The sequence below is a fragment of the Leptonychotes weddellii genome, chromosome 12, assembly GCF_054177405.1.
Source record: "Leptonychotes weddellii isolate Sample4059 chromosome 12, ASM5417740v2, whole genome shotgun sequence".
Classification (NCBI taxonomy): domain Eukaryota; kingdom Metazoa; phylum Chordata; class Mammalia; order Carnivora; family Phocidae; genus Leptonychotes; species Leptonychotes weddellii.
The window spans coordinates 57267220-57292103 of NC_138380.1; the positions used below are offsets into that span (position 1 = coordinate 57267220).

General features: G+C 34.2%; 1 protein-coding gene across 7 annotated transcripts in view; it reads right to left on the reverse strand.

The window, feature by feature from the left end:
• Positions 1–24884, reverse strand: part of PHF14 (PHD finger protein 14) — a 195611-nt gene that overhangs the window by 68944 nt on the left and 101783 nt on the right. The gene's annotated exons all lie outside the window — the stretch shown is intronic.

A 24884-nucleotide genomic window follows, 5' to 3' on the forward strand; every position in this document is an offset into this window, starting at 1 on the left:
GACTCTGAAAAACAAACTGAGGGTTCTAGAGGGGAGGGGGGTGGGAGGATGGGTTGGCCTGGTGGTGGGTGTTGAGGAGGGCACGTTCTGCATGGAGCACTGGGTGTTGTGCACGAACAATGAATCATGGAACACTTCATCTAGAACTAATGATGTAATGTATGGGGATTAACATAAGAATAAAAAAAAAATAAAAAAATAAAATTAAAAAAAAAAAAAAAAGTTTCAGAAAAAGAATGTTACCAGAGATTAAAAGGGACATTACATTGATAAAGGGGTCAATTCACTAAGAAGAAATAATGTATAAGGCAAATAAAGATAAAGATAGTTAAAAGTAAAAAAGGGTAAAAGATATACCATGCAAACAGCAATCAGTAACCTACAGTAACATCAGACCTACTGCCTACAGTAACATCAGACAAAGTAAGTTTCAGAAAAAGAATGTTACCAGAGATTAAAAGGGACATTACATTGATAAAGGGGTCAATTCACTAAGAAGAAATAATGTATAAGGCAAATACTAATAAAACTGAAAGGTGATATATACAAATCTACATTATAGCCAGAAACTTTAATACTCTTCTCTTAGTAATTAATAGTACAAATAGATAGAAAATAAATATGTATAAAAACACCTGAACAATGTATTAACCTATTTTTATAGGACATTCCATTCAACGAGTGATGAATATACTCTTTTCAATTGCACACAGAACAAGACAGTCCATATTCTGGGCCATAAAATAAACCTCAATGAATTAGAAAGAATTGAAATCATACAAAATATGCTTTTTATTTTTTTTAAGATTTTATTTATTTATTTGAAATAGAGAGACACAGTGAGAGAGGGAACACAAGCAGGGGGAGTGGGAGAGGGAGAAGCAGGCTTCCCGCCGAGCAGGGAGCCCGATGCAGGGCTCAATCCCAGGACCCTGGGATCATGACCTGAGCCAAAGGCAGATGCTTAACGACTGAGCCACCCAGGCGACCCCAAAATATGCTTTTTATAACACTATTTTGGCCAAGAGAACTGTGTTTCCTCCCTAAAGGCTCTAAAAGTCAATGATCAGGTTCAACAAGGAGAGAATGGAACTCCTGGTCTTATGAGGTCCCTACATAAACATAGCTCCAGTATAAAGACTTTAAGAAAGCCAAATCATTTGGGTTGGATCAGTAAATATGTGAGCATATGCAAAAAAAGGCAGGGGGTGTTTAAACTCTGAGGTACCATGTCTATGTTGTTCAACTCTGTTTTGTTTGTTTGTTTTGTTTTTGGTGAGAGAGAGATAGAGGCAGGGGAAGGGGGGGATAGAGGGAGAGGGAGAGAGAGAAATCTCAAGCAGGCTCCACCCAGCACGGAGCCTGGTGCAGGGCTCGATCTCACAACCCTGAGATCATGACCTGAGCTGAAATCAAGAGTCAGATGCTCAATGGACTGAGCCACTCAGGCGCCCCTATTCACCTCTGAATTTCTGGAACTAAGTCCAGCATCTGGTACAAAGGGGAAACAGAAGAATTATTTGCTGAATGAATGCTTTTCTAAAATCTTCCCCAAACAGTTAGAACTTAGTACAATCAAAGGGCGAATCTACGGGCCAGAGAGGGAACTGGCATAGGTACTATTAGGAAGCTAGTACCTGTAAAGTTTTATAAAACCACAGAGGCCCAAATTCGACTCCACAGATTTACAATCTACTGATTCAGAATCTCCAAGAGTGGGATTTTTCTTTTTGCTTGGTTGTTTTTGGTAATTCTTTCCAAAGGTGATTTGCATCCCTAACAAACTTATAACCACAATCTTTAGCTTCAGCTAAAAGGATTTCTGGAATAAAACAGTGGTTCTCAAAGTATTCCCAAACCATCAGAATCAGCATTAATTGAGATCTTGTTATAAATACAAATTTTGGGGCACCACCCTAGGACACCCAAAACAAAATTCTGTGGCTTCATAATCCTGCCAGATTAAGAACTTCCACTTAAAGTAGAGCAAATATAGCTGGTATGAAGGAAACACAAAGATGCACGGAAAGGAAGTTAAATTAATAATAATAATAATAATAAAGAGGGTAGGAGACAAATTACAAATATTTGACAACTTTACTTAAGATGGACCAGCTGACATTCAACTATTCGAAGATAAGTTTTATTTACATGGAGATATTTTGGTCACTAAAACAAATTTTTAAAAACCCCAGAGGGGGCGCCTGGGTGGCTCGGCTGGTTAAGCGACTGCCTTCAGTTCAGGTCATGATCCCGGAGTCCTGGGATCGAGTCCCACATCGGGCTCCCTGCTCAGCGGAGAGTCTGCTTCTCCCTCTGACCCTCCCCCTTCTCATGCTCTCTCTCTCTCATTCTCTCTCTCAAATAAATAAATAAAATCTTTAAAAAAATATATAAAAACCGCACAGAGTACCACATCACCTCATCTTGAGTATTTCCTACTTGGCAGTTAAATTTCTCTGGACTCGGGGGCGCCTGGGTGGCTCAGTCGTTACGCGTCTGCCTTCAGCTCAGGTCATGATCTCAGGGTCCTGGGATCGAGCCCTGCATCGGGCTCCCAGCTCAGCGGGAAGCCTGCTTCTCCCTCTCCCACTCCCCCTGCTTGTGTTCCTTCTCTCGCTGTGTCTCTCTCTGTCAAATAAATAAATAAAATCTTAAAAAAAAAAAAAAAATTTCTCTGGACTCAGCCTGTGGCCCAACTAAACCAAGGACACCTATATCCAATTCTTTCAGTTCCTCCATTCTTAACAGAACATGATTTCCTGCTAGCCCTTCAGTATCCATTCAGAGACACAGTCATTTACTTAAAAGTAAAGGTAGTAAAGTTAGGATTGGATACTTGAGTTGTATAGAACAAATCTGTAACAGTTACCAAATCTATTTCCCGAGTTTGATTCTTCTCTATTATTTATAATCTCATAACTTTAAATACATTCTGAAAATTTCTAATCAACACTCCTAAAAAGGAACCTCACAATCCCCTATGATACCATTCATCTGTTGTATTTGTATCCAAAAATTAAAGATGGCCACTCATTTTGCTGTTACTAGTAGTATCACCATTCTTTCCAATTAGTTATCTTAAAGTCAGTCAATTGGGTTAGTCAGTTATCCTTTCAGGAATATTTCCATGATCCTCTAAATTCTTATGTCTCTTATATAAGCTCCATAATAACAATTTGATGGATGAATAAATGAATGGGTTTTAATATCCTTAATAAATAGAAGACAGATTAGAAAATAAATCTGAGACTAAACACAGGAATCTTATTTAAAAAAATAAAGAAAAAATAGATTTCATAATTTATTTATAAATGAAAGCTTCAAAAGACTGCAGTCAAAGAAATGAAACTCAACTTTCCTTTTAAAAAAGATCTACATTTACAGGCCATGTCACAACAAGGTCCTTAATATAACTAGGTAATTTTTCAATTCCTTAACAAATTACATAAATAAGTACCTAACAAGAGAAATTTGGGTCTGGAAGATTTCAGTCACTTCAAAGGAAAGTTACTGACTGATGTAATTTCACTTGGATGTGACTGAATCCCATTGATTTAGTCTTTCCTAGGCCTATCTTCCTTGTGCAGCTGTCTGTGTCTATCTGATTTACTGAGCAATTACAGGGAATGTCTAACAGTTTCTTTCAAAGCAGAACTCCTCCTCCACTTGCTATTATTTGGAAAGAACATACTTAAAGAGTTACTTTTATGTAGTTCAATCTATCAATTCTCAAGTGCTCAAATGGTTGCCTATTTATGAACTAAATCACACTCAGGATCCTTGGTTTCATGTATTATCTTTATACTAAAAAATCACATATACACACAGAATGCATGAACTAAAATTTTACACTAAGTCAACATTATGCAGTCACATTTTTAATAGTATATTCACAAGGTAATTTTTTTAAGAACTTAATAACATAGAACCTATAGAAACAGTATGATAATGAACACTCAACCATTCTGATTTGTTCTTTTAGCCATTAATACTTTCCTCAAACTTAGGCCTAAGTATTTTAGGAATACATACATACATACATACATACATACATACATAAAGTACCTCATTAAAAAAAAAAGTTTCCAGAATTCTGAATTTTACCTTTTAAAGAAACCATGGAGTATTCAGATAAGGTTCAAAGAACACCATGAAGAATTAAATAACTGATATAGTATCTATGGAAGGGAAGCTGAAGAAACTGGGTAATTCACTTTTTTTTTTTTTTTCTAAATTTCTTCCTCTCTCTTTCACCAAAGAACTAAAGTAAGGGTACAACAAAACAAAACAAAACAAAAAAAACAACTTTGGTTAAGAAGCAGTGTAATCTTTTCTAGGACAGAATTAAATATAATAATAACCAACGTGGGAAAATGAAAGAGGTATTGTTTTGGAGAGAGAGAATAAATTCTGGAATTGATAGGTTAATTTTCAGAAAAGACTACATTCAAGGGAATCAAGATCGCAAGAACCTTTTTTTTTTAAAAAAAATATGCAGGGTTTTAAAGAGAAAAATCCAAATTTAACAGCAAATAAATCTTTTGAAAATTTGGTAAGTCATTTCACTTACTTGTGTTTTAGTTTCTAATTCTAGTTCTACTAACAAAGTGTAAATCAAAATTGAAGCTGATAAAAATAACAAGATGAAGACAATTTAATGTGAAATGTAATTCTTTAGACTAGTGCAGGTTAAGTAATGAAGTACAAAGGGAGCAATGTTGTATTATATACATATATACACATATATATATATGTCATAAGAGTTATTTTTCTTATTTACCAACACAAAAAAAGAGGCTTAGTGAGACTGAAAAATGTGCCTGCAGATTAACATGACTAATAGCAATAAATCACACACTGTTACCAAAAATTTTTTTGCAAGAATTTAAGAGAGCCAAACATCAAAACAAGAAGGTCTAGGAAATTTATTAAGTGAACAGTTTTATATAGGGGATATACTACTACTACTAAGATGGGTGCAGAATTTTAAAAAATGTGACTGTGATTATTAAAACTCAAGAAATGTATCAAGAATTGGTTAACCAATTATACTGAAGTGATCAGATTAACTGCATAAAATGTTACAGAAAGTAGCTGTCGTCATAGAAGGGATATGTGGAAACCCAATGACACACAGTGACATGACACCGCAAAAGGTTTATTATTTCAAGTATTTAAACAATGAAGAGACTTCTACAGTTAATACGGAAGAAGCAGTATTCTCCAAAATGACGAACAGTCAAAACACTAGAATAAAAGTGTTAAAAAGCACACACAATTCATTTAAAAAAGGAAATTGTTGACAGGGCATGCAAAAGATAAAACTGCACTATAACAGTCTCTAAAGAGAGTAAAATTTTTTTAAGAACTTAATAACATAGAACCTATAGAAACAGTATGATAATGAACAGTGAAGTCAAGAGATCTGGGTTCTAAGTGTAACCCACACTAACCAAGTGTCTTTTATAAACCATCCATTCAAAAAAATTACTGAAAGATTACAGCATGTGAAGTTTTATCCTAGCTCTTGAGATATAAAGATAAATAAAACTCATTAAGTTCACAGTCTGATGAAGGAGTCAGTTGAACAAAAGCATAAGACTCCAAGAAAGATTCAGTACAGGGTGACAAGTATTATCACAGAAGCCTGCATAAGCTGCTAATGTAGTAAGAGACAATCTTTGAGAAGTAGGAGAGAGAGGGTTAAGTAAAAGATAAATAAAAAAGATTAACAAAAGATTAAAACAAGTGTTAAAAGGTAAGTTGGAATTGATCAGGCAGAGAATATGTGGAATAAAATTTGAGGCAGAAGAAATAACAGAGGACTTTTTTAAAAGAGTTATGTCAGAAAAGCCATATTGTATTGGTATGACTGGAGTAAAGGGCACTTGTGGATAAACGACAGGGGTCTAGACAGTTTCCTGGAGATCCTCTGAAAGTACGTAAGCAAATGAATAACATAAGCATGTGAAACAGAAAGAGAGCTGTGGATGCATTAACTGGAGGAAAAGGAAGCTATTAGGAGAGAGAAATTTTAGAAAGTTAACTGCAAAAGTTCACACATGACAAGAGAAAGGCCAAAACTGAAGCAGTTGCAAAAGTTTTGATGTGAAGATGCAAAATGAAGGCATAGATATAGAAGATACAGATTGCAATGGAGATGTGTGTGACTGGCTATACCAGTCAGAGACTAAGTAGACAGAGTCTGGCTAGAAGTAAATATAGAAAATACCAGATGATCCAATAATCCCACTACTGGATATTTACCCTAAGAAAATGAAAAAACTAATTCAAAAAGATATATGGATCCATGTCTATTGGAGCATTGTTTACAACAGCCAAGATACGGAAGCAATACAAGTGTCCACTGATGGATGAATGGATGTGGTGTGTATATATATACACATATATATACATATATACACACACAATGGAGTATTAGGCATAAAAAAGGTTGAAATCTTGCCATTTGCAACAACATGGATGAACCTAGAGGGTATTCTGCTAAGTGAGATTAAGTCAGAGAAAGAAAATTACCATACAATTTCATTATTTATATGTAGAATCTAAAAAATAAATAAACAGAAAGCAGAAACTACCTCTTAAATATGGAGAACAAACTGATGGTTGCCAAAAAGGATGAGTGGTAGGAGGACAGGCAAAATGGCTGAAAGAGAGTGGGAGATTCCAGTTATGGAATAAATCAGTCACGGGGGATAAAGGTACAACACAGAGAATATAATCAATGATACTACAATAGCACTGTATGGTGACAGATGGTAGCTACATCTGTGGTGAGCATAGTATAATGTATAGACTTGTCCAATCACTATGACGTACACCCGAAACTAATGTAATATTGTGTGTCAACTATAATTCAATTAAAAAAAAAAAGAACACTGCATTAATGGGAAAACTAATGATGTATCAAAGATGAAATCACAAGGGACTCTGTAGAATGAAAAAAGGATATGGGACAGAATGTAAAGGAACACTAACATGAGCAGGGAAGGCAGAGGGAGAGCAGTCTATAAAAGGACTATCCAGAGAGATAGAATACCTAGGGGAATGCCATGTCTTGAAAGCTGAGGAAAGTAATCAATGGAGAAGAACAAGTTGAAGATAGAGGAGTAGGAAATACTGAGTCAAGGAGAATGGGATCCAGGGCACTAGTTGAAATATTACATTCAAAAGGAAAAAGGACCACCTTTTCTGGCTGTACTGTTATTAAAAGAGGAGAGATAAGGGTGATGGAAGAGATGCCTATAGATATCAATACATTTACAGGTAAGTTACAGGTTACATATCAGAAAGTTTGTGCCTTTCTGTCTGATGGTTTGTGTTTTCTATGTGAAGCAGGAGATGAGGTCACTGGTTAAACATGAAGAAAAAGAGAAGAGGTGTTAAGATGAGGTGCATAAGGAGACTGGAAATAGGTGTTGTCAGCAATGAATGTTCAAGTTGACTTGGAAAACATGAAAGGACTGCCAGACAACACTGGGGGCCTAATTTATAATGATTAGGTATGTCAAGAAATATATACTTATATACGAATCAATAAATTGTTTATACCTCAGTCTATTTAGCGTTTTATTTCTATACTGAAACTATGTGTATAAAAACTTAGACACATAGTATAAAAACCTATTTAGTCTACCCTTAGTAGTGGGAGAGGAAATTTGATGTTTATTTCATTTGAATAAAATTTTCCCTAGGAAGTGGTAATTTCTGAGCAAAGGTTTTTGTTAGGTTTTTAAGCCTATTTTAAACCTAGGTTTTGAGCCATGGTCAACTGATCATAGCCATGTTTTTATATTTAATTAGCCTTTTTGTATGTGTGTCAAATAGGGCTCTGTTTAAACATTAAATTCATGTAATTAACTTGAAATTTTGTAAAAAATTTTTACTGTTTTACTCATAATCCTACCATACTAAATAAACACCCTTTTTATTTTTTATTCCCTTCCAATCTCTAGCTATCTGTATGTAACAATTTAGTGGCATATACTTACATTCTAAAATAGGTTTCTTCATTCCTATGTAATTACATTGTAATCAAAGATAAATGATATTTTTATTATCCTGATTTGCAATTTATCATCCACCTCCTATATACCATGTGTAAACTCTTTTTATTTGGGGATTTGTGTGTTTTGGGGGTGAAATTTTTTCCTACTATAAAAATGTTCTTTTATATAGCTTTTTTTCTTTGAGTATTTCTTTGTGATAAATTCTGAGGAGGAAGATTATTACGATGAAAGGTAAGAATATTTATGTAATTAACACAGCCAAAGCAGTAAAAGAATTGATTTTTCCCCTTAAAATGAAATAGTGTGGAATAATATATGAAATACACTTAATTTATAAAAGATATTTTTTATATGCCAGAAAATCAGAAATATGGTGTTACCTGCATCAGTTGTTACTGTTTGGCATTTGACAATTTGTAAATTATACATGTTAAGAAATAGGCTGTGTGTATACATGTGCACGTGTGTGTGTGGCCAATAAAAAATTTCCTTCTGAAGTTGATAATAATGACAATCTTATAAAGTTAAATTTTATACTGAAGGAAGTAAGCAGTATTCTACCATAAGTTAAAACTTACAAAATTATGTCCTACAAATAATTCTGGGTGATTTATAATCTTTGCTAGTTTAAAGATATATGTTTTATTTTATTCTTTTTGCCTCCATTCAACTTCTGGAAATCATCATTATTTTCCTAAATTATTCATAGTTGATTTTCATCTTACATATTTAAAATGCTTACCTGATACCAGAAAAGAGTGCTAGAGTTAGAGTCTTATACATACACACATAAATTAATGAAGCTACAAACATAAAGGGTGCTGGGAGTTATATAGATAGCTGCTAGATATAATTCATGTAAGCAAGAGCCACTGAAAGAAATAACTGTACAGGTAAATACTCCTTAGAAGCCAATCACTGCAGTGAAGTAAAAGAATATGGTATTATATCAAAGTACCTGTATCAACAAAATAAACCAAACAGACCTGAAAAAAACAAAAACAAAAAAAACACATGCTTTCTATTGCCATGGAATTACTCCAGAAAGCGAAATTAGAAGTTCTCAATCTGTTAACAAATTTCTTTAGATACTTTGTTCTGAGGTTTATAACATATGGATATGTAACACATATGATAAATATAACATAAATAATAAGCAAAAAAAAGTGTAAAACGGAGACCCAGTTACACATTACAAAACAAATTATCTAGCTTTATTCCTCTATTCTGATCAAACTAGATAAAGATATAGTCAGACCTAACTTACCTGACTCTATATTACTCAAGCAGTTAAAAATCAGCAAAAAGTAATGGTAACACATATTTTCAGATTAAAGATACTTTAGATTTCAATGAAATAGGTACTTTAGAAACACAACATGAATATTAAGGGTAATAAAATTCATCTAGGAATTTTAAAATATACTTAACTCATAGAACAATATAGCCATGAAAAAAAATTAACTGAATTACTACACAAATTATATTAAAACAAATGATGACAGAAACTACCATCCCAATCTAAACAAGGCTTCAGTGTTTTTGTTTTTGTTTTTAAAGATTCTATTCATTTATTTGAGAGAGATGGTGAGAGAGGGAACACAAGCAGGGGGAGTGGGAGAGGGGGAAGCAGGCTCCCTGCTGAACACAGAGTCTGCCACGAGGCTCGATCCCAGGACCCCGGGATCATGACCAGAGCTGAAGGCAGACGCCTAAAGACCCAGGCTCCCCGGCTTCAGTGTTTTGTATATAAAAATAACTAAGCCAAGTTCCCACTACTATCTGATGACTGTCACTTTTAAAATTTTAAATAAGAGCCACCTTAATTAAAATCTATAGATTCTTACTCTCTTCAGATGTGTAAAGGGCATACTATGTGATCAGCACTGAGCTTGGGATTGGGACTATTAAAACTAATTTGCTTTAATTTTTTAGGTATAGTATTTACACACTAGGAATCATGGATTGACCAAGACATATAGACTAAATATAAGCAAGTGAGAAACCCTCATTCCAGAGAAAAAGGGGAGGTACTATTAGGTAAGAGAATACAACATAAAGTAAAAGGAAGATTGCATGAAAGTAACAGGAAAGTTTTAATAAGGAGAAATAGCCTGCAATGGTTTGAACAGATGTGACCTGGAGCTGTAAATAACAAGAAATGAAGATAAAAATTAAACTAAGGTCAGGTTTGGAGGACCTTATAAGCCATGATATAAACTTGATTTACCTTGCAAGAAACAGGAAGTTGCTGGACAAATTCAAGTACATGAACAAATTCATTCAGACAACTGGATAAAGTCTACAGACATTCAAACTAATGAAGGTGCTTATTACTGCAACAGATTAGGAGAGAGGTAATGAAGGTATATAATCACTATATGTTTTCATTCATTTAATCCTCATAGCAATTCTATGAGAGAGAAATAGTTGTTATTCACAGTTTACAAATGAAGAAACTAAAGCACAGAAATTATAAAACCAAATCAAAGTCACAACTCATAGTGTTGGGGGAAGATTTGAACTCAAATTACTTGGTTCCAAAATTCAAGCATTTTAACCACTATATTGCTACTGAGAACTAGAAAAAAACACTGCATATAAAAACCAAAAGTTTTAAGAAGTAAGGTTGGTCACTAATGTTATATGCTGAAATGAGACCAAATGCAACGAGTACCTAAAAAATAAAAAGGCCATTAAATTTAGCATTTGAAGTTCACCCGTGACTTCTTCAACACAAATAATTTTTGCCTTAGGAATCAATTACCAAACATATATTCAACTTAAGATACCAAACACTATACAAAAGGTTAAAACATTAACGAGTAGCTTCAACATGCTTTAAAATTTAATTTTCATAAATAAAATTTAGTAAATGAAATTTATTAAATTTATTTTAATTTAGAATAGAGTCTGAAAGCTAACAAATGAAAGCTAACAAATTATGTTTTTAAATCAAAAGAACATTTTTATATTAGGCTAACATCAAAACGTAAAGTAAAAATTATTCTTAAGTAGCACAGTATTTCAGCAGATCTTTAAAAATATTTGAAGCAAAACTTCACACAGGGGATCTACAAGGCAAAGACAAATAATAAGTGGTGCCTGCTAAGTAATGTATGATATATTAGATGGCCATTTCATGCTAACATGTCAGATTAGTTTTTTTCAGACATAAATATTACAACATAAAGAATTAAAATTCTGATTTGGCAAAAAGTACCATTAGCAAACAAAGCACATACATACAAAAAAAAAAAAAAAACCTGAAAGAAAGTATTTGCAACTTATACAAAGACATGTGATAAACTCATTTTAAAAAACGAAAATACCTAATAGATAAAGAGGCACAGGAAATGGAAAGACAACACATGGATGAGAAAACCCAGATGGCTAATGGCTAATCAATATGTGATCAATTCTCAGTCTCATAGGTAGTCACAATATACAATCAAATGCCAATTTCTATCCAGTGGATTGTTAAAAATCTATGTGATGATATTCTCACACATTCGTGTCTAATGAGTAATGAAATAACTGTATCTATTAAAATGTAAAGCACACACACACTACATGTATGTATATGTATGTATAATAAACATATTCTTTGGTCAAGCAAACTCACTTCAAACAGAAATCAAACAGAAAAAAATTCTACCAATAGAGAAATATCACAATAAATCATGGCACATCCACTTATAATTTGTAGCTATTTAAAAACTGGTTTAGTTCTATTTTTATTGAAAAAAGTCCTTTATGTGTTCTCAAGTTAAAAAAAAAAAAAGCAGGTGTCAGAGTAAAGCCTACTATAAATTTAAAAGGGAGAGAAAGGTTGCAGGGTGGGGGAGGATGTTAGCCAATGGGCCCTGAATATTATTTGTACTTAGAAGAAAGAAGTATGGATGATTATACATGAAACTTAATATGTTCCATCAAAGGAGTGGGGTTTAGAGTTAAGTAAGGAGAAAATAACATTCCTCTATAGATTTGTTATTTACATGGTTACAAACAACATATATTGCTTTGGTACTTAAAAAAATCAATCTAATAAGTTAATAAATGTGTTCTAATCCAGTATGCCATTAATAACTCTTAAAAAGCTATCTGTATATTCCAAACCATTTGTTTTACTATTGGTTTTATTTTTCCCAAAATATATATGTTATATATACATGTGTGTGTGTATTCATTTTCTTCGTGAACATTTTGTAGTTTAAGTTTTATAATTATTTTAATTAAATTTTTAGCAAACAGTAATAGTTTGAAAATAGTGTCATATAAAATGTCCTTGTATATCTTACTTATGTAAAGTTAGAATCCAAGAAAACCACCACACATTGTGCTGTTTCAGGTCAAATAATTCTCCAGGTCAAATAATTCTCGTAGATCTCTGCTTGAATCTACCTACTGCCATAAAAGAACTTCCCATCTTCTGGCTATGGTCACAGAGCCTCTCTTCTCTATGCAATGCCTTGCTCCTTTCTTCCCTACTTGCTTAAACCTACCCAATCTTGTATAGCCCCATTGCTTTTACTGGATACCACTCATTTTTGACAATCATCTCACTGGGTAATCCTATACTAAGAGTTCCCATTATGTAAAATTCTTGAGAAAACAGATTCTTCCTCTATAACAAATTTCTGTGGCTTTCTGATCATGACAGTTTTAAGGGGGTGAAGAGGAGAGGGGGAGAGAGGAAGAGAGAGAGAGAGGGACAGAAGGAGGAAAGGGGAAAAGGGAGGAAGGGAGGAAAAGAAAGGTACTTGTTCAGTAGGATATACTTGAATTATATCACTAACAAAGGCCTTCAGTCACTTTTCGTTAAAAGCATGGGGATATATATACATACGGCATATTGTCCTGATTAGTTCTTTTGATCTAGATTAACTGCTGTTAGCAAAAAATTAAATAAGATAAAATTAAGATAAAGAATTGTTGAACTCAATGTAAACTCTACGTTTTGAGACATTTGGAAGAAAAAACAGCAGAGTTAATGTTTGATAGGAAACTAAATCTAGGGCGCCTGGGTGGCTCAGTTGGTTGAGCGACTGCCTTCGGCTCAGGTCATGATCCTGGAGTCCTGGGATCGAGTCCTGAGTCGGGCTCCCTGCTCGGCGGGGAGTCTGCTTCTCCCTCTCCCACCCCCACCTCTTGTGCTCTCTCTCTCATTCTAATAAATAAAATCTTTTTTTTTTTTTAAAAAGGAAACTAAATCTAATCTACACGTACAGAGCTCAAAGACAGCAATGAAGTCTCCTACTGAGTTACTCAGTTGGATAAAAGGGAACAGACAGCATACGGACTGAGAAAGTTCACATTAAATTTACATTCTTTTAATTGATACTGCACCTTTTATGAATATTCCTATAATCCTGGGAGTAGTGAGAATTAAAGTAATGTTTAAACACTATTTGATGCATTTTTAAAAAACATGAGCTACTAAGAAATGTGCATGTACCAAATAAATTCTCAAGTTTTTTATTTTTGTTTTTTAAATAACTGTGTGACTGGGCCCATATCCAAGCACTCCATATCAACACTAAAACTGAAAATCCAATGCCGCAAAAGTCTTACAAACTGTATTTTGGTAAGTTACTTTCTCTTTCTTGTGCTTGCTTCGGCAGCACATATACTAAAATTGGAAGTTACTTTCTCTTTCTTGGCATGTTTTCATAGATGCAAATAAGCTTTGTACTAATTTTATGTGGGACAACTTTATAACTTAAGTCCCACTAGAAATGTATCCTCTCAAAGTTAAAAAACATTGATCTTTTATTTTTTATTATTTTTTATTTTACAGTGAGAGTGTGAGCTGGGGTGAGGGGCAAAAGGGGAGGGAGAGAGAATCTCAAGCCGACTCCACACTAGTGCAGAGCCAAGGTGGAGCTGGACTAGACTGACCCTGAGTTCATGACCCCAGCAGAAATCAAGAGTCAGATGCTTAACCAACTGAACCACCCAGGCTCCAGGCAGGCACTGATGTTTTAGACCACTGAATCTATTCATACTTTGTTTCCTTGTATAAGCAGCTTGAGTAATATACATGCAAAGTGATAATAAAAAGGACACGTTCTGGGTTACATGTATAAATGAGACATAATGCATTTCCTAAACAAAGATTTCCTGATTTATTGACAGGCCATTTAGGATCAAGTGTTACTAAGATGAAAAAAGAATAGGAAGTGCACAATGGAGGGATTAACTTTAAAGAATAAACAAGCCATCCTTTTGCAGATATAACAGAACTAAATGATTTGTATATCACAGTTTATATACAATGTAAAGGGGGAAAAGCGATGCTCCTAAAATATTTTTTTTTAATTTATTTTGAAAAGAGACTTCTATAATAGAATTCAGTGCTTGGTCACCCTTCCCCTACATTTCTATCCCAGCTTTGGTTTCTTTTTTAATGAAAAAAAAGAGTCAGCAAAACAAAATGCCACCATTAAATCATTTTGCAACATTTTGTGTCAAAAATGTAATGGGAAATGCACACATCAAGGGAAAGGTTACTGTTCTTCCAGAACATCTTTTCACTTGGTTCATGGCTCATCCTTCTACATAACTGTGCAGGCAATACTGATGATTTTCTCTCTCGGTTTAATGTGGCATTTGAAGGATTATGGCATTTTCAGGAAAGCACACTGCAGTGATTTTAGTGTTTATCTGGCTGAAAGTGATACACAGATTTAGAATAACTGTGCTGTTTATGTGCAATGGTGAAAGTCAGCTACCAAGTCATCTCATAATGTCATTCTTGATTGTGTATTTTCTTAATTATACCTGGCAGCCTAAATAGGGAGACCAGAATTAGAGGAAACTCCAAATGGGAGTTTGCTTTATAAAGGTATACATATTTAGCTTTAAATCCTATTAAGTGCACTATAGTGGGAAGAGTTAATTCAGAAATTGATAATCTTAAATCATTCCAGTTGAGGATAAGTATAATTGCTCCTTGAAACTGTTTCACAAAAAGGATTAAAATGAATTAAGAACTTAAAAAAATCTTAATTAAAATGAAAAGAAACTATATATCATATATGTAAAACAATTAGGAGATATAAAGGAAGAGTAAATATGAAACCTGCTATAAGTACTTAGATAATGTTATTTTTATGTACAAATATACTTCAGCCTATTTAAAAGCTCAACCTATCTTTTGTTTTAGAGTATTAACAAAATATGTTTCAGATTAAAAGAAAACATTTTCTACCATAAACCATTTCTCACAAACCTACATCTCAATTAGTAAAAAATGTAAGGTGGCTACCTTATAATTAACTCACATATTTTGGTAGGCTACGATCTATAAAATGTATAACCCAATCTAAAATTAAGAAAATATTATGGGCTAATGATACAATTAAAAACAGTACTGTTGGTGAAAGTTTTATGCTGTAAATTTTTCAGAATTCCATACACCTAAATATTTCTGAGTGTCTTCTTCATTGCTACACTATTATAAAATCAGAGAATGAAAATTAAAGGGGATTTTCAAATTGATTTAATATGCCACTCGTTTTATGAATAACTAGTTCCCAAAGAAGTTATCTTCATTCCTCATGGTGACACAGCCTCTTGCTGGCAAAGTCTTACCTAAAATTCCAACTTCTCAGTTTTAGCTCTGTGCCTTTCCTACCATTCTTCCTGGCTGGTTACTTAAGTTTTCAAGCCTATTAAATTAAATATTAAATGCACTACCACTGAAAAAAAAAAAAGGAGATTTCTTCCTTTAATAAACAGAAAAATTATCATCCTCATTTTCCTTATTAACAGTCTTTCCATATATGTCAACAATATTAATTGGAATACTAAAGTTATACTAATGATGCATACTGTATCTAGAGAATGTGTGAACAAGATGAGGGAAAATGAAGTTTCATAGCTTCTCTTCTCTATCCTTAATCATAAAACAGAGTTGTAAAATCATTTCTGTTCAGATACCACAGTGTTACCACAGTGTTAACTAAAATAACACATGCATGGCATACACACACACACACACACACACACACACACAATTTTAATACCTGAGCAAGATTTCCCTAGGGTTATATAATTCTGAGCTTATGTATTTCTTTTATTTTTATTTTTTTAAATTTTATTTATTTATTTATTTTAAGATTTTATTTATTTATTTAACAGAGAGAGAGAGAGACAAAAGCACAAGCAGGGAGAGCTACAGAGGGAGAGGGAGAAGCAGGCTTCCCGCTGAGCAGGGAGCCCGATGCAGGGTTTGATCCCAGGACCCTGAGATCATGACCCGAGCCAAAGGCAGATGCTTAACAACTGAGCCACCCAGGTGCCTCTGAGATTTAAGTTTCATGAAATATGCTGATATAAGAATCAAATTCTCAATTAATGAACAAATTAACATTTATTTCATGAAGATTCTAAAATTATGTCTTATTTGCTAAGCTTACTAAATTTCAAAGGACTGAAATCTCTATTATCTTGCATTGTTCCACTCATTTACATGACCCCCCTCCTCTCCAAACAAACAACCCTCAGATCACAATCAAGAGGCTGACTACAGGTGACATATATCTGTTCTACAAATGTAATTCACAAAATGCAAATATACTACGCTTGTGATTTTTTTCTTTCTTTCTTTTTTTTTTTGCACAACTAGTGGTTAATACAAATACACCTCTCTAAAATTTCACATCATTGTGCTGGCACATTCAGAAATTTCTTTAATCTACAATTAGGACAATGATGTATGTTGTTCTTAAGAGAGAGGGACTTCGGGCGCCTGGGTGGCTCAGTTGGTTAAGCGACTGCCTTCGGCTCAGGTCATGATCCTGGAGTCCGGGGATCGAGTCCTGCATCGGGCTCCCTGCTCGGCAGGGAGTCTGCTTCTCCCTCTGACCCTCCTCCCTCTCATGCTCTCTGTCGCTCATTCTGTCTCAAATAAATAAATAAATAAATAAATCTTAAAAAAAAAAAAAAAGAGAGAGGGACTTCAAAAGCATTTAGTAAATAGTATGGTAAGAGAATAAAGATTATAGCGCTGAAGTCTCAGAGAATATCATGAAAACTATAAAATAAACACAACATCAGATCATCTTGAAAGGGCTGTTACCATTTAGCCTGCAACAAACACATTTATCAAAGGCACATTTTATCCAACCAGGGAGCTGAAATGTAAATTATACTGAGACTATATAGGCAGCACAGACTCTAGAGCCAAACTGCCTGAATCTGAGTATCAGCTCCACTAGTTTCCAAAGCTATGCAAGTTTGGGGAACTTACTCAGGTTCTCTACGGCTTAGTTTCCTCAATTCAATGGAGATAATAATACTCTTTAGCTCACAGGATAAGGATTAAGTGATTACATATATATGGTGCCTGGTACATATTATTTAAGTGTTTTATTACAGTTGTTGTTATTGTTTGCATATAGAGAGCATTTACAATTCCCTAACAACTGAGCCAACCCCTATACTTGCATTTATCTCATTTAATCCTCCAACAACCTAAGGGGTAGGTATTGGTGATTATTGCTATTTTACAAATAAGGAAACTAAGCCACAGGAAAGATAAGGGCAGAGTTAATAATAACAGAAACAGGCGTCAAACCCAGCTGAATGGCTACAAATCCTCAAACTAATCATTTGTTACATAATACTGTCCCCCAAAATGTAGAAAAATACTGAAATTTAATAAAATTTAGGCTCTTCACATAAATCTAGCAGGCTTCTTTTTAAAATACCCAATGTTAAAAAAAATATCAAGTTGAAGAATAACTAAAATGGAATAATTTCTTCACATTTCAAGACTCATTTTAGTATATCTTTAATTAGAAGTTCCTTTGTTAAAAAAAAAATTCAATCACACTTGTTAAAAATGGTATAGTTCATTTAGGACCAGTAGATATTGGGACCACTGCAATGGGATTTTACAATGGAAGAGAAAGATGCAGCTCAACTCTAAGTACAGCATGGGCAAGTGGGAATTTATGGCCCAGGAAAAGGGTGGGAGTCAGTGGATGAAAAATCACTAAGAGGCAACATCAAAGAGAAGGGGAGATTCTAGCTAAACCAACCAAACAGGATTGTTGCTGAAGCTAGCCCAGGTGATGAGACATCCCCTTGGGGAAGGTGGAGGATGAGGAACCTGATCAGGTATCTAGGATGATCAGATATCAAGGGGGGGGGGTTGATTGAATGAACTTACAATCTAACCTTACACCTAAAGGAGCTAGAAAAAGAACAAAAGAAGCCCAAACCAGGAGAAGGAAGGAAATAATAAAGATTAGAGCAGAAATAAATGAAATAGAGACTAAAAAAAAAAAAAAATTTTTAACAGATCAATGAAATCAGAAGCTGGTTCTTTGAAAAGATAACAAAATTGTAAATCTTTAGCCAGATTCATTAAAAAAAAAAAAAAAAAAAGACCAAGAGGGAAGACTCAAATAAATAAAATCAGAAATGAAAGAAAAGTAACAACCAACACCACAGAAATACAGGGGATTATAAGGGAATATTATAAAATATATGCCTACAAATTCAATAACCTAAAAAAATGGATAAATTCCAAAACTGAATCAGGAAGAAATAGAAAATTTGAACAGACTGATTTCTAGCAATGAAATTGAATAGGTAATAAAAAAAACTCCTAGCAAGCAAAAGTCCAGGACCAGATGGCTTCACAGGTGAATTCTAGCAAACATTAAAAGAAGAGGTAATACCTATTCTTCTCAAACTATTCCAAAAAAATAGAAGAGGAACGAAAGCTTCCAAATGCATTCTATGAGGCCAGCAATACCTTGATACCAAAACCAGATAAAGACAAAAACAAAAAAAGAAAACTACAGGTCAATATCTCTGATAAACATAGATATAAAAATCCTCAACAAAATATTACCAAACTGAATCTAACAGTACATGAAAAAAATCAATCACCAGGATAAAGTGGGATTTATCTCAGGGATAAAAGGGTGGTTCAATTTTCACAAATCAATGTGATACATCACATTAACAAGAGAAAGGATAAAAACCACATGATCATCTCAACAGATGCAGAAAAGGCATTTCACAAGGTACATCCATTCTTGATAAAAGTTCTCAACAAAGTAGGCTTAAAGGGAACATACCTCAGCATAATAAAGGCCATAATATGAAAAACCCGCTAACATCATAATCAATGATGAAAAAGTGAGCTTTTCCTCTACGTGCAGGAACAAGAATGTCCACTCTTGTCACTTCTTCAACACAGTACTGGAAGTCCTAGCCACAGCAATCAAACAAGTAAAAGAAATAAAAGGCATCCAAATTGGTAAAGAAGTAAAACTTTCACTATTTGCAGATGATCCTATATATAGAAAACCCTAAAGACTCCACCAAAAAATTACTAGAACTCATATATGATTTCAGTGAAGTCACAGGATACAAAATTAATATATCAGTTGCATTTCTTTACAATAATAATTATCAGTTGCATTTCTTTACACTAATAATGAACAGAAAGAGAAATTAAGAAAACAATCCCATTTACAATTGACCAAAAATAATAAAATACAGAGGAATAAACTTAACCAAGGAGGTGTACTCTGAAAACTATGAAACACTGATGAAAGAAACTGAAGACAACACAAATGAAAAGATATCTCATGCCCATGGATTAGAAGAACCAATATTGTTAAAAATGTCCATAAGCAATCTACAGATTTAATGCAATCACTATCAAAATACCAACATTTTTCACAGAACTAGAACAAACAATCCTAAAATTTGTATGGAACCACGAAAGACCCCAAAGAGCCAAAGCAATCCTGAGAAGGAAAAACAAAGCTTGAGTATCACAATTCCAGAGTACAAGTTATATTACAAAGGTGTAGTAATCAAAACTGTACGGTACTGGCACAAAAGTGGATACACAGATCAATGGAACAACATAGAGAGTCTAGATATAAACCCAAGCATAAATGGTCAATTAAACTGCAAAAAGAGGTCATGATATACAATGGAGAAAAGATAGCCTTTCAACAAATGGTGCTGGGAAAATGGGACAACTAACTACATGCAAGAAAACCAAAACCAAAAAAAACAAAAACAATGGACCATTTCCTTACACTATGCACAAAAATAAACTCAAAGTGGATTAAAGACCCAAATGGGACACCTAAAACCATGAATCTCCTAGAAGAAAACGTAGGCAGTAATTTCTTTTACATCAGCCTTAGCAACGTTTTTCTAGATATGTCTCCTCAAGCAAGAGAAACAAAAGCAAAATTAAACCATTGAGACTACACCAAAATAAAAAGCTTTTATACAGTGAGGGAAACCAACAAAAGCGTAAGACAAACTACATGATAGGAGAAAATATTTGCAAATAATATATCTGATAAGGGGTTAATATCTAAAATATATAAAGAACTTATACAACTTAACACCAAAGAACCAAATAATCTCATTAAAAAATGGGAAGAGGACCATTTTTCCAAAGAAGACATACTAACGGCCAACAGACACATGAAAAGATGCTCAACATCACACACCATCAGGGAAATGCAAATCAAAACAATGAAATATCACTTCACACCAGTCAAAACAGCTAAAATAAAAAAGATAAGAAATAGTAAGTGCTGGCAAGCACTTCTGGAGAAAAAGGAACTCTCATGCACTGTTGGTGGGAATGCAAATTGGTGCAGACACTGCTGAAAACAGTACGGAGGTTCCACAAAAAATTAAAAACCGAATTACCTTATGATCCAGTAATTCCACTGCTGGGTACTTACCCAGATAAAACAAAAACACTAATTTGATAAGATATATGCACCCCTACGTGTACTACAGCATTATTAACAATAGACAAGATATGGAAGCAAGCCAAGTAAATAAATATCTATCAACAGATAAATGGGTAAAGATGTAGTGTGTGTATGCATGAATATAAATGAATGAATATGAATATTACTCAGCCATAAAAAGGAATGAGATCTTGCCATTTTCAACAATATGGATGGACCTACCATCCATGGACCTACCATGGGTATTGTGCTAAGTGAAATAAGTCAGAGAAAGACAAATACCATATGATTTCACTCATACTTGGAATTTAAAAAAATACAAAACAAATGATAAGGCAGAGAAAGAAAAAACAAAAAAGCAGACTCTTAAATACAGAGAACAAAATGGTGGTTGCCAGAGGGGGAGTGGGTGGGGGGATAAGTGGAATAGATATAAAGGATTAACGGTACACTTACCATGATGAACACTGAGTAATTTATAAAATTGTTAAATCATTAAATTGCACACCTGAAACTAATATAAAAACACTATATGTTAATTATACTTCAGTAAAAAAAATAAATTAAAAAAAAAGTGGGGCACCTAGATGGCTCAGTCAGGATCCAGCCCCCATATCAAGCTCCGCACTCAGCGGGGAGTCAGCTTCTCCCTCTTCCCTTGCCCCTCCTCCAGCTTGTGTGTTCTCACTCTCTCTCCCTCTCTCAAATAAATAAAATGTTAAAAAAAAGAGAGAGAGAATACTGTTTAAGATTTTAATGCTCCTCCAAATTCATCCACGTTTTCAACAAAAAGCTAATCATAATCCCAGTAAGCTGTTTCGGTCCTTAAAAAAACTGTAGTTAAATATACATAACATTATCCCTTTAACCATTTTTAAGTGCACAGTTCTAAGGCATTGAGTAGATTTATATATTTTTTGAGAGGTGGGGGGGAAAGGAGGGGCAGAGGGAGAGGGAGAGAATCTTAAGCAGGCTCCATGCCCGGAGTAGAGCCCCATGCTCATCTCACAACCCTGAGATCATGACATGAGCCAAACTCAGTTGACTAAGCCACCCGGGCGCCATGGTATTAAGTACATTTATACTGCTGTGCAACCATCATCATCATCCATCTCCACTTTTCATTTTCCCCAACTGAAACTGTACCCTTTAAACAGCATAAGGTCTTCAAGGTTCATCCACATTATATCATGGGTCAGAACTTCCTTACTTTTTAAGGCTGAATAATATTCCATTGTATGTATATTCCCTATTTTGTTTATCCATTCATCCATAAATGGATACTTGGGTTGCTTCCACCTTTTGGCTATTGCCTCTAATGCTGCTATGAATACGGATGTACAGTGTCTTAAGTCCCTGCCTTCAATTCTTTTGGACATATACCTAGAACTGGAACTGCTAGATCATATGGCAATTCTGTTTTTAATATTTTGAGGAATTGCTATACTGTTTTCCTTATAGTGCATGTCATCAACAGTGCACAAGGGACCCAATCTCATCAAATCATCACCAGCACTTGCTAATTTGTTAGTTTTTAAATAGCCATTCTAATGGTTTGAAGTGGTCTCTTGTGGTTATCATTTGAATTTCTCTAATGATGAGTGATGTTGATGATCTTTTCATGTGTTTGTTGGTTGCTGTATATCTTTGTTGGAGAAATGTCTATTCCAGTCCTTTGCTAGTTTTTAATCATGTTTTTTGTTTTGTTGATGAGTTGCAGTTCTTTATGCATTCCCAATTATTAATTCCTTATCAGATATATGATTTGCAAATATTTTCTCCAATTTTGGGGGCTGCCTTTTCACTGTTGATACTGTCCTTTGATACACAAAAGTTTAATTTTGAATAAAATCCAACTTATCTATTTTTGTGGTTGTTGTTGCTGCCTGTGCCTTTTATGGTATTATATACAGGTTTCTTTTTTTTTTTTTTTTTTAATGAAAATGGACAAGTGTTTCTGACATATGTATTAAATGCAAAAGAACTACAAGCACAAAAAAATGTACTATAAGGCTTCAGTAATCAAGGCAATTGGTACTGGCATAGGAATAAATACATAGCTTAATGAAACAGAATACAGTTTTAAAAGGACCCACATTTATTTTTTTTTTTTTAAGATTTTATTTATTTGAGAGAGAGAGAATGAGCCGTGGGGAGGGGCAGAGGGAGAGGGAGAGAGAAGCAGACTCCCTGCTGAGCAGGAAGCCTGATGTGGGGCTCCATCCCAGGACCCAGAGATCATGACTTGAGCTGATGGCAGATGCTTATCGACTGAGCCACCGAAGCGCCCAAAAAGGGCCCACATTTAAAAAGCCAACTGATTTTTTTTTTAATTTTTCATTGTTATGTTAATCACCATACATTACATCATTAGTTTTTGATGTAGTGTTCCATGATTCACTGTTTGTGCGTAACACCCAGTGCTCCATGCAGAACGCGCCCTCTTTAATACCCATCACCAGGCTAACCCATCCTCCCACCCCCCTCCCCTCTAGAACCCTCAGTTTGTTTTTCAGAGTCCATCATCTCTCATGGGCCAATTGATTTTTAACAGGGACACCAAAGCAACTTAATGTAGAAAGCCAAGCATTCTCAATAGATGGTGCTGGAAAACTGGAAACCCACGTGAGTTAATAAATAAATCTTCCTTAACTCTACCTGAGATCACAAACAAAAAGTAATTTCAAATGGATCACATATCTCAATATGAAAGTTAAAGTTATAAAGCTTCTAGAAGAAAATGAAGGTGACAATCTTTGTAACCTGGACCTAGGCAAAGGATTCTTAGATAGGAAACAAAAGCAATAATCATAAAAGAAAAAGGTGCTTAATTGGACTTCAGCAAAATTAGTAGCTTCTGCTCTTTAAATGATACCATTAAAGACATGAATAGGCAAGCCATGAATAAGGAGAATATGTTTAAAAACATTTATTTATAAAAGGACTTACATCCAAAATATATTAAAAACTCCTACAACTCAATACTAAACATATAACCCAATCTTTAAAAAAAAAAAAAAAATGGGCAAAAGAATTAGTTCTCAAAGACATGCAAATAGCCAGAGAGTGCATGAAAATGTACTCAACATCCCTGTATATGATATATATATATATAACAGAGTAATGTAAATTAAAATCACAGTGGGATACCCTCACATACCCATTAAAACAGCTGATATCAAATAAAAACTAAACATACCATTTACATGAAATTCTACAAGAGGCAAAACTAACATAAGGTTGAAAAGAATAGCAAAATGAGTGCCTTTGAGAAGACTGATTGCGGAAGGGCACAGCTTCTTGGAATTGATGAAAATGTCCCGGATCTTATTAGAAATGGGAGTTTCATGAGTGCATACTTTTCTGGAAAACTATCAATTTATTCACCTAACATTTATGCATTTCATTGTATGTAAGTTATTACCACCCTCCAAACACACATAAACAACACTAGTGAACTTAGCAGATTTAGTTTTTGTAGTTGTTTGGGTTGGCAATTCTGAAACTACTTCCTGTATATTCTAAACTGAAGCAAACAGAGAACTATTGGACATGATATTTTTAAATAAATTTTAATAAATGGAAACAGTATTTCCATGAAACTGTTTAAGCTTGTTTCATCATTTCATTATTACGTTAGAATTTACAATTTTAGGGACACTGAATTGTTGTTTGTCTATGTAGTTGACATAGTCTAGATTTTAAAACACTGAAACAAAACATGTATGATTGAGTTTCTATTTAGAGACAGCCATTTTTTTACTTTTAATTTTCTGTTATCTGCATCCAAATAACTAACATTGTATTTCATCAAAACCATCTACTTTTAAGACAAGGATAATGTATTTTTTTTTTTTTAAAGATTTTATTTATTTATTTGAGAGAGAGAGAACACATGAGAGGGGATAGGGTCAGAGGACGAAGCAGACTCCCTGCCGAGCAGGGAGCCCGATGCGGGACTCGATCCCACGACCCCAGGATCATGACCTGAGCCGAAGGCAGTCGCTTAACCAACTGAGCCACCCAGGCGCCCAAGGATAATGTATTTTAAAACTTTTTTTCCTACTTATCTTTAATAACAAGGGAAAGAAAAACA